Raw genomic sequence first — 16,680 nt, forward strand, 5'->3', positions numbered from 1 at the left:
TGTTCTCTTGTTGCGTTATTTGAGTCCTGTCAGTCCTTCTTTAATTAAGTTTCCCCCTGGTTTTCCTTCGTTTATTTGGCATAGATATACAATGTTTTTTTTTTTAATTTAAGTTTTTCTTCAGCAATTCAATAGAATCACCCAAGCCAATTGTGGGTCAAACATGATCAGCGGAAAAAGGTGGGACTTTGCGCGTTTTCTTTTTGTGCTTCAGAAAAAAAAAATGAGTATCTTACTGATCAGTTGCGCGTGATATTTTGGTCTGAAAGTCAGAAAATTTCCAGAAATTGGTATAGATTCTGGAGACTTGGTCTGCAAAATGGATATGAATCTTAAAGCCGGGCTAAGTCTGAAAAAGAGCACCGGAAAATTTCATATTTTAGTGTGAAATAGGGTCACGGTTTGGAGAACAGGGCAAACCGGACACCACTGCCAAAAATAATTCCGAGGGGCCCTTTCCATAGTCTCCTTTGGGATGTCACGCAACGCTAGTCTCCTTCGCAGCCGTCGTTGGGATGTCACGCAACGCTCGACTATCCTCTCCCCCGTGTACTAATTCTTTGTCCTCGTGACAACAAATACCACCTAAAAGAACTTCAGAGCGGAAAATGCAAAATGCACGCGCGAAATCTGTACGAGAGTGGAGTACCAAATTTCCAAAAAAATATTTTTTTAAACGTTTACTGTCTACCGCAGATAACCTGGTATTAGAAGCAATAATTTTCCCACTAAAGAAGACAGCTGCAGGTGTTGCCTTTCTGAAGTTTGATTTTTTATTACTTGTTAAACTTTTTTTAAAAAAAGTTTGAAGCCCTTAATGTTCTTGCGGCGTGGGACTGAAACAAATCGTCCGGCTATAATGAGAGGTTTATTTTTGTCACGGATCTTTTACAGAATGCTGGCTATATAAGCAACCCTGAATATTTAACATTAAATGGGAAGCATCACGTAAATTTGCTGTCATTTCAAAACCCAAAAATGTTTGTCTGTCAGCAGAAAGACCAGAAACAACGAAATAATTGTGAAGTTTGTTATAAATTATCACCCAAGTGTAATAAATCTTTCGATTAGTACCTCCGGCCAGAGACAGAGTAGGCCGGTATGGATTGAAACTTGAAAAATGTCAGGCTAATTTTTTTTTTCAAGTTCTCGCATTTTTGTTTCCAAAATGCGCTTGAACAGATCACGAGATGTTCCTTTCAATAATTGAGTTAATTTCTTTCCTCTCGTCATTCTAGAATTATTTGGCAACTGATTGAAGGTCTTACTTCATCATTTTTAACACTGAGAAATCAAAAACCCCATGATACCTCCCCTTAATTTAACTCAACCAGAGTGGATTTTACAATTTTTTTGCAAGAATTTAGTCTTAATTCTCGGTACTCATGCGATCAAGTAAGCTAGACCACGCTTGGGTAGCCCGTTTCCTCCTTAGCGAGAAGAAAGTTGGACGACCTTCTTTTCTCAACTGTTCGTCCTATTCTTTAAATATTTTTCACAAAGGACTTTCTTCATTAAATACTCCCAATTATAATACACTGTACGTATCCGATTTTGCAATCGACGTGTGGAAAAGTTTGTTTTTGACACGATGTGTATTTTTGTAATGAAGAACCTTTAGGGGGGACTTAACGTAAACGCCATTTTACCGCACTTTACATGGCTTTAATGGAAATATTTCGTTCACGTTTCAAGCGATCCAAAAACTCTATGTTCATCCCGTAAATCTATGTTGTGGAGTGTTTTGTGAATTTTGGGGTGATTTTTGGGTATATTGAGAAGGATTGGTTAAATTAAGAGAAATAAGAAATATTGAAGAATTAGCGAAGTTTTAAAATAAGAATTTGTAGTTGATAATTAATAGACGGATACCAAGTTAATCCAATAGCAACCTGGGGTGCTCTTCCGTGGGTATCGGCTGTCTGTTAGTGTTCCAAAAAATTATTTTCTTTCTTCTATCCCTTCTTAAAACCACTTCAAATTTTATTCAAACGTCGGGTTAAGTCCCCCCTTAATGCCGGGATAATTAAACAAAGATAAAGCTCGGGAAGCGCAGTACCAGAAGAATCCCTTTGCTGTGTTAGTCATGCACCGAACCCTGTGCCGCAACTCCAATTTGGGTTTATGTCCTTTCACAGTGTTGGTAAAATGCCCGGTCTAACTCATAGTTCTTCTCATATTCGATGAAATTGGACAACAGAATACATTTATATCGCAAAAGCCACTGCTAAACAATTTCAGCCCATTCATGGATCACTTGAACCGCGAATGGATATGCACAGAAAAATTGTAAGAAACGTTTTCCCGCTCTGAACCCCCCCCCCCCCCCCAAAAAAAAAAAAAAGCAAAATAATAATTATCCTTATTGAGCCTTCACCCCGGCAACGGACAGCGGTTATTTTCCCGCGTCTTTTCCCGTCACTCAACCCCTTACGTCATCATCCAGGTCTGCACTCCGCAAAGATTCTTTGTTGTGAAAGTTGCATTGGAGGTCACAGAGTTTGAAAAGGTAAGAGACAGTTTTCTGTATTTGCACGCCTCTTCTTACGGTTAGAATGGAAAATCCGGGATACCGTTTGCTTTTAGCGGCAATTTCAGTTGATAGATTTGCGATGTCGCGTCGATGTAAGCTTACTTCACGTGCTTTGAATTCGAGGCCTTAGGCCGCTTGCTGATTTGTTTTTGCCGATACAACCGACTGACCCACGGAAAAATCACACTGCGAATCCATTATATGAAACAAAAGTACTTTAATAGTTGGATTATTTTGGCGTGAAGACACAACAGAGCGTTATATTAAAGGCCATAAAGCGTTACGTAAGATGAAACCACAGCTTGACACGTGCTTGCATCGATGTTTATCGAACTTCTGGAGATACATTTGCAGTGTCAAAGAGGCCAGAGATCAATAGCTTGTAAACCATATTAACGGTATATAGTTTAGGCAAAGTCTGCAGTCATTCCGTCCACCACCTTTGTTTTGCGATCTTGAATAATCATGATCGTTGATAGATGAATTTTTTAGTCTGTGACACTAGCATACTCGGAAAGAGAAAAATGTGCATTTCCAGAAAATATCCATACTCCCCCCCCCCCCCCCTCCTTAAAGGGTTTTTAGTTTTGCACCCCTCCCCCCTTCCCCCAGGAAATTTCAGTTTAGCTTCATACTTTCCTTCTAAAATTTTGGCTTTAGAGACTCCCTTCCTCTCTTAGGAATTTCCAATGACCTTCCATGGGGTGGGTTTGGATTTTTTCTGGAACTGCATATGACCTTCCGATTACTAGTTTGTCCTAGATAGGGTATGGCTGCAAGGCTGCTGTCAAGTATTCAGCAATTGGAGATCGGAGATGTTTATCTGTACTATTTTGCCAGGTCATCAGTCAACATTAGATCATCTTCAGGATTTGATATTAGTGCTATTTTTTTCAGTATCGAAATTGAGTCTTAAAATAGAGGGAGTTGCCCTACACAGGGTAGGTGTAAGGTTGTTTTTATCCTAAACAGGGTCAGAGATTCAAACCTCCAGCGGCACCCATATACCCAAACATTGGTCAAGTACCCCCCTCTTCTCTTCCCCCTGGAAGAATATAATCATGCCAGTTACTCATGACCACTTCTTTGAGGCCTTAACCAAAGCCTAGCTGTATTTTTGTTATCTGAAAGCCTCATTTATCTGACTACCTGATTAATGACACCAACACTACTGTTTGGAGTATGGACAATCTTCTTTATGCAACTGCTTAAAATTATAGTCTATGAGTGCTTGTAGTGAGTTAATTATTTTTGTCTTTTAAATTATGTGTAAATTACCAGTATATTCTTTTTCTGTGTCCCCTCTCACTTATTCAGCTATCATATTTGACACTAGGACCACCCCTGTTGATAAAACCATAATGTCATACCCAGATATTTGTCTCAGAGAAAACATCTGGTAAAATCAGTCATGTTCTCCCATCTGATTGGTCAATGAAAATAGCCCAATGTAAGTCGCGTCACCATTTTACACAAACTTTCATCTCTTTCCTTTGCACACGTGTAGACATACACACTAGCTATGCAATTCTTTCGACTGGCAATTCTATTCAATATTTCTATGCAATTCTTTGCTGACTTGATTTTCCAGAGAAAAATCAAGTCACGAGTGGGAGGATCATGGTATACCATTAGAAAGCCTTGCATAACTAATTTATCCCATGCCACTCCTTGAATTAACACAAAACGTCACTCTTTAATGCTTTAACAGCAAATACAATCAGTGAAAAAATATTCAACAGATTGGCAACGTTTCTTGAAAGTACATAATTTTGATAAAAAATTAAAAAATATAAATAGGTACTGCTCATTAAATGTATAAAAGCCTTTGTAGGCAGCGGGGAACGCCGGGATTTTTTTCGTGGAATACTACCTGTTGCATACCGCAGAATATGCAACAGGTTTCTAGCTTTCTGATTGGCTGTATTCTCTTTGGCGTGGGATAAATAAATATATATCTTGACACTTCTTTCCTTCTATGAAAGTGGTTTTCTAATGCATCAATTTGAACTTAGTATTTCATTAAGCTATAAAACTTATCAAGTCATCTTAATGGCATTGTCTCTCTGCTCAAAGTTGTAGCTATAAACATATTAGCTGAAATATTACTGACAGTAATTTTGTAGTAAGAAATAATTATTGATCTTGCAAACTCATGTTGGGCAATTTGTTGATCAGTGTTTTTGCTGCGTACGTTGAGCATGCTCAATCATGCAATGTGTCTTGTTCCTGATGCATTACATATGGTGTCTTTAATTTTGAAATTGATTTAACAGGGGTTTTATTAGAAGCCTGGACCCGGGCACTGGCAACCATTCAGCCTTTGAAGAAAGCCAGTATAAACAGTGAAGACATAAAATAATGAGCAGTGCCTGTCTGTTCATTACTAACCCTTTCCCTTCCAAGTTTTTTGGCCCATTTTCAAAACGGTAAAGAAAAACCCAGCTTGCTTATGTAATATACCGTTTAAAAGGTCTTGATGAGTGTAATTCATTTCTGACATGTAACTGAAGTAAGTCAGGTCTTTGATAGAAATGGTTTTAAAACAACAAAATAAAAAAACTACAAAATTTCATTGATCGACTCGTGTGATAGGTATACCTCAAAACTGTAGCTTATTTTGCAGCTTTTTATGCATAGAACACTCTGAGATATGTGAGAGTCTGTGAACCACATCATAGATACCAGAGGGTACCATCTTCATATCTCTTCATGGCTTAGTGTTACTCCTTTATTCTTTCCTTCTTCTATTTATAATGTAAATTGTGTTAATGTTCTGTATAGTGTGAATAAAGAACTGAATTGAATTAAATTGAATTGTTTTTGCTGACAATTACAGAAGGCCCAGCAACCTGCTTACAGTGTACATAACAAGAGTATCCATGTTCACAAAATATTTTCAATTGACACGAAAGCTTTTATAACAAAGTTTGGAGGTAAAAAATATTGGATGAGCAACCAAACTGCATTGGCTGTTGTTTTTTATTTTCAAAACTCATTCTCATGAGTGCACAATAATAATTGTAGAGTGGCAAAATGAACATGAAACAGAAAATCCAAGATCCAGCAAAAGCGATAAGTTTTGTTTTATTGTCTAAGTTCCTAAGTGTAGAAATAAGACATTAGGTGAACAGTTTGTCAAAAGTACCAAGATGATGAAAATCAACATCTACTTCATGATCTTGGCCAGCTATTCTGCTGGGCTATTTGTCTGATTCTTTAGCAAAAGGTGACAAATTAAGCCGCCCACTCCAACAATAAGGCCACCTACTTCAAAACTTACTGACAACACTGGGTGAAAGTAAACTTTGGGTCTATCTGGACCATATGGCTAGAGCTTGCCTTATCTTGTGATGGTTAATCCATCACAGGATTGCTGGCTCAAGTATGTGGTTGCCAGTACACATGGACAATGTGAGGGTTTTGTTGTCAAATGAGCCATTCATTTTTATAACAAATGATGTGGTGGGCTGTTTGAATTTGAGTGGTGATTGGGGGCGTGCAGAAATATTGGCTTCAAAATAGGTGAGGTCACCTAGAAAAAGAGGTCAGTTTGATTGCCCTATGGCCATAGACCAATTGTTTGTTTCTTTTCATCACATTTATGTTCTGACTGGGAAGGGTGGGGGGAGGGGGGGGAGGGGCATCCAAACAATGTAGTTCCTTGTATGGCTGGGGTAGGGACTGGAAAAATTAGGTTTGGACACAATTCCACCATCCTCCTTCCCTTACAGAAAAGTGAACAACAACATGATGGACAAATCACTGACCCTCTCATATCCAAACTGACAATTGTCTCCAGCCAGGGTATAAATGGGTATACTGTAAGTAACTAGTAGGGAACTTTTGGCTGTGGCTTGTGTGCATTACTTACGCTTCTTAAATTTGCTTGTTTAGGTGCTCAAACTTGAACCACTGAGAGTTCCTTGGAAACGAAAAACAGCAACAACATCAAGCATGGGAGAGGGTGAGTTTTAGTAATATGTTTAGCACCATTTCTGTTTTATGAAATTCCCAATCCAAATTTATACGGGCATAACTGTTATGCGACATTAGTTATCGGTGGGTATAGCCTAAGTGTGACATGTTCAATCAACTACAGTGTAATAATTGTATCATAGTCTGCAATATTGATGATAATTACAGAGATTATTGGTTTTAATAACTGCAGACTACATAACAATAAATATTTCATCAAAATACTCAAATTTATTGGCACTGCTAAATTTTTCACCATTTTAATGTTTAATTTTAGATCAATTTACTGCCTTAGTACACTGTAACTTCATATTGATAATTAGTACATTGTAACACTAGGAGTGATCCGCCCTTGATGACTGGGTAGTTACATTCACATGATTCAGTGACATTATAAACTTTGCACAAACCACTTCTACAAAACAGGAGCAATATGTAGCTGGATCTTGATGTAGATCAGGGATCAGCAGCAGACTAAAAATATTAGCAATAAAATGTACAATAACAATAATTTGTAACAATAAACTTGTGCATATTTTCCACATATTCTCCACTTGGTTATGTATGTATGTACTTATTTTTGACTTTAGTAGCTGTTTTATCTTTTAGTTAATGTAGCTTTTAGGTAATCCTTCAGTGAGGGATTTAGGTCTTGTTTAGGGTTTTCCTGTCATTAAGTCAATACTTTTTCTTTGTAATGCCAAACTATTAAAGTAAAGAATGGAATCTATTTCTGGTCAATTTTAACCGTGGGAACGAAAGTTCGTAAATTGTTTCGGGGAAATTTTCTCTAGTTTTCGTAAAGATCAAGAGCACATTTACTAGCCGTGGACGTATCGATACGTTGACGGGGTTCTCAGTTGAACCCGTAACCCGTAACACCTATCAAACTTGTAACTAGTAAGTGTTACGGCTGTAAAAGCGCCTTGATCAATAGGCCCATAGGGCCCAAGCTACGGCCATGTACTTCAATGTTACGGCTGAAAATAGCACAGCAACTGCTGTTCGAAACTCTATTGAGAACCCTGGTAGACTTGTGGTGAAACTCCGGGGGTCATTTGCTTTGGTTTGTTGCGCTTCCACCATCTTCATCTTTCAAGTGGGATTACTTTCTTTTTAACATTTTCTGTTTTTCCCTGTGACTTTTTGAGGGGGTCAATGAGGGCTGGGTCAGCTGACTCGGGGTAAAATAAATGAATTCAAGTTCAATGTCAATAGCACGGGGAGTGCTTTCGCGGTCTACCGAACCAGAGGCTCATAATAAAGGGCTGGACAATTATCGAATTGGAATTTGGAAATGTTGGTTTTTGAGGAGAGGGGGAAATGGCCGGAGTACCCAGAGAAAAACCTCTTGGAGCAAGGAGGAGAACCAACAACAAACAACAAACGCAACCCACATACAGTATGACGCCGAGTCCGGGATTCGAACCCGGGCCAAATTGGTGGGAGGCAAGTGCTCTCACCACCGTGCCACCCCTGCTCCCAAGCCGGTCAGCGTTTAGTCGAAACTCTTGGTTCCACTATACTGCCGAATGTTAAAAACCATGCTGATGTCAAGAAGGGCTGTGATCAATAAGTATTGGGGATGTTGTCGCAGCACAGAGCGAACCACTTCCCCTTCCATATACAGTACACAAATGGCGCGTTCTTTTTGGGCTGTTCCGGAATACATGTAGGAATACATAGGATAGACTATACTTATGTTCTTTTGGGACGTACAGCCAACTCTCGCCTTGCGGACACCTCGCTATTACGGACACCCCGATAATACGGACAACAGTTAACAGTTGTCCCTGGCAAAACTAAATTACAGACGTTTGACTGAAATGAATTCTCGCCATTAAAGGGGCAGTGTCACCGATATTTAGTGTGCCAAAAAACGCATTTGTATCGATGGAAATGTTAAAATAATGATTCAGTAATGTTACTAATTATCCTACAAGTATACATAACCTTGTATTTGTTATCTTTTGCTGCGGATGACTTGGATGGAAGTGGATTACAACTTGAAAAAATTAGACAACTTTTCAAGTTCTTCCTGGGTATTTTTGGAGAAATTGCTAAACACTGATTTATAGTTTGTTCTACATTGGAGAAATCAGTTAGCTTTTTTCCTTCCCCTGGTGCCCCACGAAATATTTATTGTTAAAGAAATGATTCTATGTTAAATATTTGGGTAGCTTTGATCAAAATGCAGCAAAATCTCCGTGACAGTGCCACTTATTCGCGGTCCCGCTGGTGTCCGCAATAAAGGAAGACTCCTACACAGACATTCTTTGGCTCGTCACGTCACGCAATCTCCTATCACGCACGCCCCCTTTCACGCACTCCTCTCGAGCCAAAGATTAGAACGTCTGCGTGGGAGGGTACACCGGGATAAAACCAGCCAGAGTTGTCCGAAAAGAATGTTCCCAAAGTTTCATGACATCTGTGCAAAACCGTATAGATGCAATTTCTGATTGTTTGAAACCAAATGTCGCCACTCAGGTAAATAGTAACGAACAGAAACAACACAGTGAACAAACCATAATTCTAAATGAATTCATGAAAATGGCACCAGGGGTGGGAAAACGCGTGCGAGCAAGTCACGATTGATTTTGATTCTGGTTCCAATTAATCGCAATACTTTGAAACGCAAATAAAGTAATTAATCGCAATACTTTAATTAATCGCAATACTTTGAAACTCAAATAAAAACTGCTCTGAAATTAAAGCTTTTCGTTTATCTATTGATATTCTTTTCAAGCGGCTTAGCTCATGACATCCTTCAACTTCAATGATAAATTAAATTTAATACTTGACGACATGCAGACGGCTCAATAGAAACGCAAAGTGAAGGTTTGTTAGGGAGTTTCTGCAGAGCCAGTGTCCCATCAATTTTTGGCCGCCTGCAGCTCTTAGCGTGCTTCTTTGTTCTCACCACGTTTTGACGTCATCTGTGCGTTATCAGAGTACAGACGCACGGCAAAATGGAATCTATTTGTTAATTATTTCTCTGTTTATCTTTAGCTGTATTGTGATGATTTTTAAGACGTGCGTAATCATTTTTTTACTTTTGTTTTCATGTTTTGTCTGTTACAGTTCAAATTAATTAATGACGTATTATATTAACCAAAGCTGGATGTTTCACGTTTTCGTGTCGGTGGCCGTTTTATACTAGAGGACCCATTGTCCGTCTGGACAAAATTGCGCAAACATTTGTTGTTTGTCTGGTTATGCGTCTCTTGTATAAAGACGGGCACAAGGCGCATTATGCGTCTGGTCGAACTATCTTCATCGACTCACATCCAATGACGCAATCCCCGGATAAACTGGTAGAAACGCCGAGAATCAGATCATTAAGCGCACAAACAACGACAATGACTAATACACTTTACTTTGTGAGGTGAACGGCGTAAAAGTCGGACAGAGAGTAGATTCGATTGTGATGTACTTGAATTGAAGGGTTCCTTACCAAGGGGCGTATATCGCTTTTTCAAGCCTCAGAGTCAGGAAATCCCGCCAAACTTGCCCAGTTTTAACACGCGGCTTTTCCGCGACAAATGTGGATTCCTATTTGCCATCAGTTGCGTAAAGGTTGAAGTTCGTAGGATTTCTCAGGGGCAAAATTGGCCATTTTTATTCTAGAGGACGCATTATCTGTCGTTATGCGTCTCTAGTGTAAAGACGGGCAAAGGACAAATTATGCGTCTAGACGTAATAGCTTCCGTTGTGCCGGTCGTTCAAGACGTAGAACGGAAGATAGTTCGTACCGACGCATAATTCGTCTTTTTGACCGTCTCTATACTGGAGATGCATAACCAGACGAACAACAATGTTTGCCCAAGTTTGTCCAGACGGATAATGCGTCCTCTAGTATAAAAACGTTAGCCTTGGTACGAACAATTTAAAAACGTTTTAGTGTTTAGCGGACAAAATCAGCAAGTACAGGCTGAAACTGGCAGTTTGGAGCGTTTTTTTTTTTTTTTTGGGGGGGGGGGGGGGGGGCAAAAAGCGGTGTGTTTCTCCCTTAGCAGGGAACCATTGAATTGTGTTCCACACCAGTATAAACATATCTATTGTGCCTTATACCACAAACAAAGAAAAGCTACAAACAAACAAAACAAAACAAAAAATATCGAAGCTCTCTCGGAATGGGTGTAAAATGTCTGGCTCTGAGTCATCGCGTTGTAAATTTTTATTTCGTCGTCAAGTGTGCGTGTGCGTGCGTTCGTGTGTTATACGTTTAATCAAATAATATAAAACGACCTTGTGCTTTGCTCTTTGTGAATGAAACCTCGCATGTATTCTCAAGGAGAACTCGTTGCTAGGAAACTTTTTGCTCTCACTAAGCGGAAACTTATGATAATTTCTTTTGTTTACAAAGGCTGAAAGGTGGCCGGGCTGTTGATGCGGCTATGAGTAATAGCTTGAATTAGAACATCAATTTGCAACCTGTTTGACTGAATGATATTGTTGCGGCGCGCGTTAGATTTAATAACCCCCCCAGATCTAAATGCATTCTAGCGGTTTGTCAGAAAATCACTCAGTACTGAATATTACGTTCTAGAAAAAGCGTGTTCATTTATCAATCTTTGCAAAAGTCTCATAACACGCAGCAGTGGGTGGATGCATGTATGCTATGTTTATGTAGTTGATTTGAAATGAAAATAATCTATATTTTTGAAGATCTGTTCCTATTAAATCTTCCGAAGAATGACATTCTGTTTTGTCAGCGGGAGTTCACAATTATGGTGCAAAGTAATTAATATTTTCCCCGGTGATTTAGCACACCGCTTATATCCTAGTGTACAACCTTCCATGGCACTGGAACAACGAAACAATGCGGACGTTTAATAGAAGCAGTGTGGCGAGGTTTTCAAAATGTTTTATAATTAATTTTTTCGCAACCTAAGCTTTTTTGACATTTTGAATCCCTAGTCGAATTGCAGGCTTCCAAATTGAGGGAAGCAAGAACAAAATTCAGGCGGTGAAAAAGGAAATCCCGCTAGAAAAGCGATTGTTAATTAACTTTTGGCTCACATGTTATGGTGAAGGGGAAAACCAGGCCGGAAAACGCGTAAAGATAGCGATATGTTTTTCTCGCAGTGTTGGAGTTTAAAACCTCGCTGGAACCGCACCGTCTAGAAAAACGAATTAGTTTTGCACCACGCCGTTTAAACGCGAGACGGGTCTTTCGCGTGGGAGTCACAGTTTGTGTAAACCGCCAATGCAATGGAGATAATAACTTGAATATCAATCCTTCGGCTCCCAAAAGAGTCCATGCTTAAAACAGACTAAAATTGGCAAAATTTATTTGGTAAAAAAAAAAAAAGCAAGAGGAAGAAGAACGAATAGTACCATGAGAATGTCCTGCTTTATCAGCTTTCTCCGCAAAGTGAAAAGTTAGCACTTTAGGAACTGCCAAATGTAACCGTAACCGCTCAATTGGGAACGTTGATTTGTAACAATGGTGTCGATAACGTGTGTAATTCTTATCTTAAGATTGGCAAACGTTCATCTAACGACGGTTCTCGAACGAGTGAAATTTTATACGTTTGTTTATGACAAAATCTAAAATTGCTGATGGTGCTATATTTTTAATCGAACTTCAAAATTTTAAACCACCCAGAAATTCGACAACAAATGGCATCAGACGGCCGTGAAAGATTTGCTGTTTTATGAAGAGAAAGAAATTCATATTTTCCCATGAGAGTCACAGAATTTGGAGAACTTATGGCAAGAAAAGAATGGACTCTTAAGGAATTAATGAGACCTGTTATTGTTCAGGACAATGAAACATTACTTCTGCAAAAAAGATATCTCGTTTGTTAATTAGCGAAAGGCACACAATCGCTACGAAGGCCTGCAGCTTTATCGATTTTTATTGTCGGTTATTTTATGTAGCTAATGTCGGAATTTGCCAGTTGATTTGCTGTAGATCGATAAAAGTACGGGCTAGCTTTTATCTGAAAGTAAGCCTTATGCCAACTCGATTTACTTAAAGTGTTTCGAAGGAAAATAATTGTTCAAAACATCACGTGACCACAGCAGCTGCCTAAGATCACGTGAATTGCAGGTGGAAAATATATTTGCCTCCTGTCTTTGTTTTTGCATTGCATATCTTTTGCCCTCTATGTTTTGAAAATAAATATTGAAGGTTGTTTTAATGATGAAAATCCCTCTTAAACGGTCTCGCCAACGAGTGAATGCAGAAAGTTTCATTGTTTACTTAAACGCGTTTAGCGTTAACTAATTAGTACGGCGACAGAAGTAACTGTTTCTTCTACGTTGGGAGCCATTTTGCTTATTCGATTGCGTGGGCGGTGATACGAGTGTTTTCATTTTAATTTGACAGTTGAAGTTGCTCTGACAAATGCAAATTTGCTTGGCGCCCTTATTTGTCCAAAAGTTTGTTTCATCACAACACCATTCTTTTGCGATACGTTTCATTTCTTGGATACTCGAGGAAGCACAAAGGCGGGGACGTAAATCAACTTTTTCTAGTTAAAAATGAATTTGTCAAAACCACTGTCTGACGGAAGTCTTCACCTTCAAGGACACAACTTTGGAAGTCTTAACTATCGCAACGACCGTACTTTGAAGCCAAAACCTACCGTTGGAACTTTTCAAGAAAATTTTTCGTATTCATCGCTTGGTCGTAATCCGCTCGAAGCGAGCGCCGGAAATGCTTACGAACAGCCGATCTGCAAAAGCAGTTTTGGCGGGAGTTTTGGTCACTCCGAGACGGATGGCAGTTTTTTTGGCGGGAACTTTCGTGCAGCCGTGTGTGACGATGCTCAAGTTGTTCCTGATTTTAATGACGTGTTGGAAACTCTTCATGTTGATAAAACTGGCTTTTCTTCGGGGCCGTTCATTGCTGAGTCTGCTAATTACACTGGCGTTCGCCAGCTTGAAAACAGCGACATTTGTGGTCCCAAAAGGAGGAATTCTGAACGCGACGAGTTGGAGATTTATTTCCCTTGTGTATTGACCCCAATTCCGGTTGATCGACTGTACAGCACGCTTGATGGTGACTCGACGATATTCAAATTTCCAGAGAATTCGGACGAATTCTTGCCCGATGACAAATCAAGGCAACGCTCGTCAAGCGAGCAAGGCGACCACGTGAATTCCTTCTCACAGGACACTCGTCACAGTTTAGATTCCTTCGCTAACCTGAGCGTCTTTTCATTTCCTGGAGGAAACGACGCCCAATTTGACAGTTCCTGTAATCAGCTGAGGCAAGCACCTGAAATGTGGCATCAACAACGAGATGGTTCGGACGCGTGGGCCTCATCGCGTGGAAAAGGTTATGGCTCTGCTGAAGGGGGAAACGGTTTCTCGGACAGTTGTCGGCCATGCATTATTAAACAACAAATTTTACCTCAACCGACAACAACTTTAGGAAATAGCTTTAAATTTAGAGAGGTTTTAAGAAACAGTTCTTGCCCGGAGGCGTTAAGCATTGTTGCGGGAAAAAACAATTGCGAAACGAAAGCCTTTACACCACGGCAAGGTTCTGAAACAATCTACGACTTGCCTATTCAGTTGAATGCCACGCCGTCATATCCCGAATTTGCGCCAAATTTGACAGCTGACACTGATCTATCGCTTCAAACATTTTCGTTTGATGATTGGAGAAACCCCTGCGTTTTTGACAGTCCCGTTAAAAGACCGGTTTTAGAGAAAGAGGAGTATCGTGACGGTGGTGAGGCTTCTTGTCAGCGAATCCGTACAGGTTTGCTCGGAGTTGCACCTGTAGGGTTGAATTTCAGAATTCTGAGTGAGCCAGAGAACACTTCCAAAAAAAAACGCCAACGAGTGAAAGAATTGGCGCGTTGTTCAGACACTGGAGCGGTCAAAACCGAGCTAGCAACGACCCAAGAAAGCAGTAATGCGAAGAATTCGGCCGACCTAAATACGAGAACAGGAGAAAGAATGAAAATTAACCGCAAGTCGAGATCGGCCGGATCATTTTACCATGACAATTCACGCGGCTTTCATAACGATATGGAAAAGCAGAGGAGAATTAACATGAAAACGCGCTTTCAGAATCTAAGAATGGTTGTGCCTGCCTTGCTAGACAATGAAAAAGCGTCGAAAATTGTCATTCTTCAAAAAGCGCTAGAGTGTATCGGCATTTTGGAGGAAGAATCTGTTGAACTGGAGAACGTGAAGCGAACAGAAAGGCTAAGAAACATTGAACTGTTGAATAAGCTGCAGAAAATTACTGCCGGAAAATGTGAATAGTCCCTTCCCACGCGAGGGTGTCTGAGGTTTAAAATTAAAAAAAAAAACAAAAACGAAACCTTCATTCTGTTAAATAGCAACGGAAACAAACAACGCCAAAGGATGTTATCGAAACACTGTAAAGTTGAGATTACCTTGTACAGCAAAAATAAAATCACCGAAAATTACTGCGCGAGCTTTCATTTGAACTGTCAAAACTCAACCATAGACTCAAAAGTTAGAAGAACAACCTTTTTTAGCGGAATAAACAGCGCCGTTAACAAGAACTATTCTGTGGTTTTTGATTGGTTACACTTCCGTTCAGATTTCGTTCAGAAAAGTAAACGTTTTACTGACAACCACCTTATGCAGCATAATAATTAACCGTTGCATATATAATAATGTTCCAAGAATATATGTCAAACAAATTTTCCCGAGCTTTACGGAGGTTGTATGCAACATGCTTTAATAATTGGGCTCAAAATTGTATCTGTTTTGATAACAGATCCTTTTACGGGGATGATGGTTTGTTTGCAAATACGAGTGCACCATGATTTGCTCATTACGGCTTAATTCTTTCTGGGCTTAAACGATCCTCCTGTATGCATATAGAACCAGTAAAGAAACAAGATTTCTCCGACTCTATAGTGGAGCAACTAGAATTAAGAACACTAAACGATCTCACTGAAGTACATGCCACTTGTTCGTTATATTCAGTTCACGCCCTAATGATGGTGCTACCGGTTTTCATCTTCAGCAACCGGGCTAAACCGCATTACCATATGAGCCGAATTTGCTCCACTAACCGGGCAGCCTGGATGGGCCCTGAGTTTCTTGCTGTCGAACTGAAATTTATCTATACCACGTGCGGGTGAGTTAATGTAATTGATGTCACCTCGAGCCATAAATTAATATAAACATGATGCTTTCTTTTTGTCATTATTAAATACCAGTGGCCATTTACAGTCATTAACTACTGCCACAAGCACATGCTCTTGTGTCATTCTAAGAGCCGCAGCCACTGTCTTTCTGATAGCGATAGTGCTTATAAATAAACACGTCTTTTCTAAACAAAACAACACCTGGAAAAGGCGCCTCATGCCTCTAAACAGAGAGCAGATTGGAAGCCGAGGCAGGTTCACTTCAATTGTTCGGTTTTGTGTAGCTTTTGTGTGGAGTTGGATGCGGTTTCTGTTGGCTCGATCACGCTGACAATCTGTTCGTACGTGTTCAAGTTGCCCTTACGTTTCGCTCAGGCCACCGGCTAATTCTCGTTATAAAAAAATGAGAGTTTTTCGTTTTTGTTTCGATAGCCTTTAACGTCCACTTCTGCGATGTTTACGAGTATTGTTCAGTCCCATTAACACGCCACGTGAAAAGATTACATTTACCTTAATTGTTTTTTGAAAGAAAAAATTTTCTTGAAAGCTTTCGGTAACATTGATGTGAATCGCGTCGCGGTTTCTGCTGGTATTATTGTCATTGGAAACAAGAAACATTTACGTAGTGTAAACGGAATGTACCACTGAACTTTGAAGGATAAGTTTTACCCTAGTCTTTCGGACTTCTTCAAAATAGCGTATACCAGTTTCGGAGAGACTCAGTAGATTTTGCACCATCATCCCCTCGAAATGACACATTCGATTTATTGACTGGCCGGTCTGGCCGGCTGAGAAATGGAAAGCACTCTAAGGGTCCACGGACCAGGAGGTTAAGTTCATCTTGGTGCACCCATTCAATGGTTTATTTCGGTGGTTATCTGTTGGGAAGGCCTAAATCGCCTCGGGGTTTCGGACTTAGTCGCAAAGAAAACCAAACGAAAACTTAAAAACTAAATCCTTTTTCATTTTCGAAGGAGCAAGGATGTCATTAGAAATGGGGAAAAAGGTCAGATAGCATTTTCATAAAACCCAACAATAGCCAGGATGAGGAGATAAAATTCCATTTCGTAAAACTCT

The 16,680-nt window shown here is 39.8% G+C and overlaps 1 protein-coding gene across 1 annotated transcript in view; it reads left to right on the forward strand.

Moving 5' to 3' along the window:
- The first annotated feature begins 2,446 nt into the window (after window positions 1-2,446).
- LOC146484677 (uncharacterized) overlaps window positions 2,447-16,680 on the forward strand; it is a 75,302-nt gene continuing 61,068 nt past the window's right edge. Inside the window, exons 1-3 of the mRNA XM_085104786.1 lie at window positions 2,447-2,509; window positions 3,431-3,474; window positions 6,431-6,500. The gene's annotated coding sequence lies outside the window, so the exon portion shown is untranslated. The remainder of the gene's footprint in view (window positions 2,510-3,430; window positions 3,475-6,430; window positions 6,501-16,680) is intronic.

The sequence above is a fragment of the Pavona decussata genome, unplaced genomic scaffold, assembly GCF_977016875.1.
Source record: "Pavona decussata unplaced genomic scaffold, jaPavDecu1.1 SCAFFOLD_32, whole genome shotgun sequence".
Classification (NCBI taxonomy): domain Eukaryota; kingdom Metazoa; phylum Cnidaria; class Anthozoa; order Scleractinia; family Agariciidae; genus Pavona; species Pavona decussata.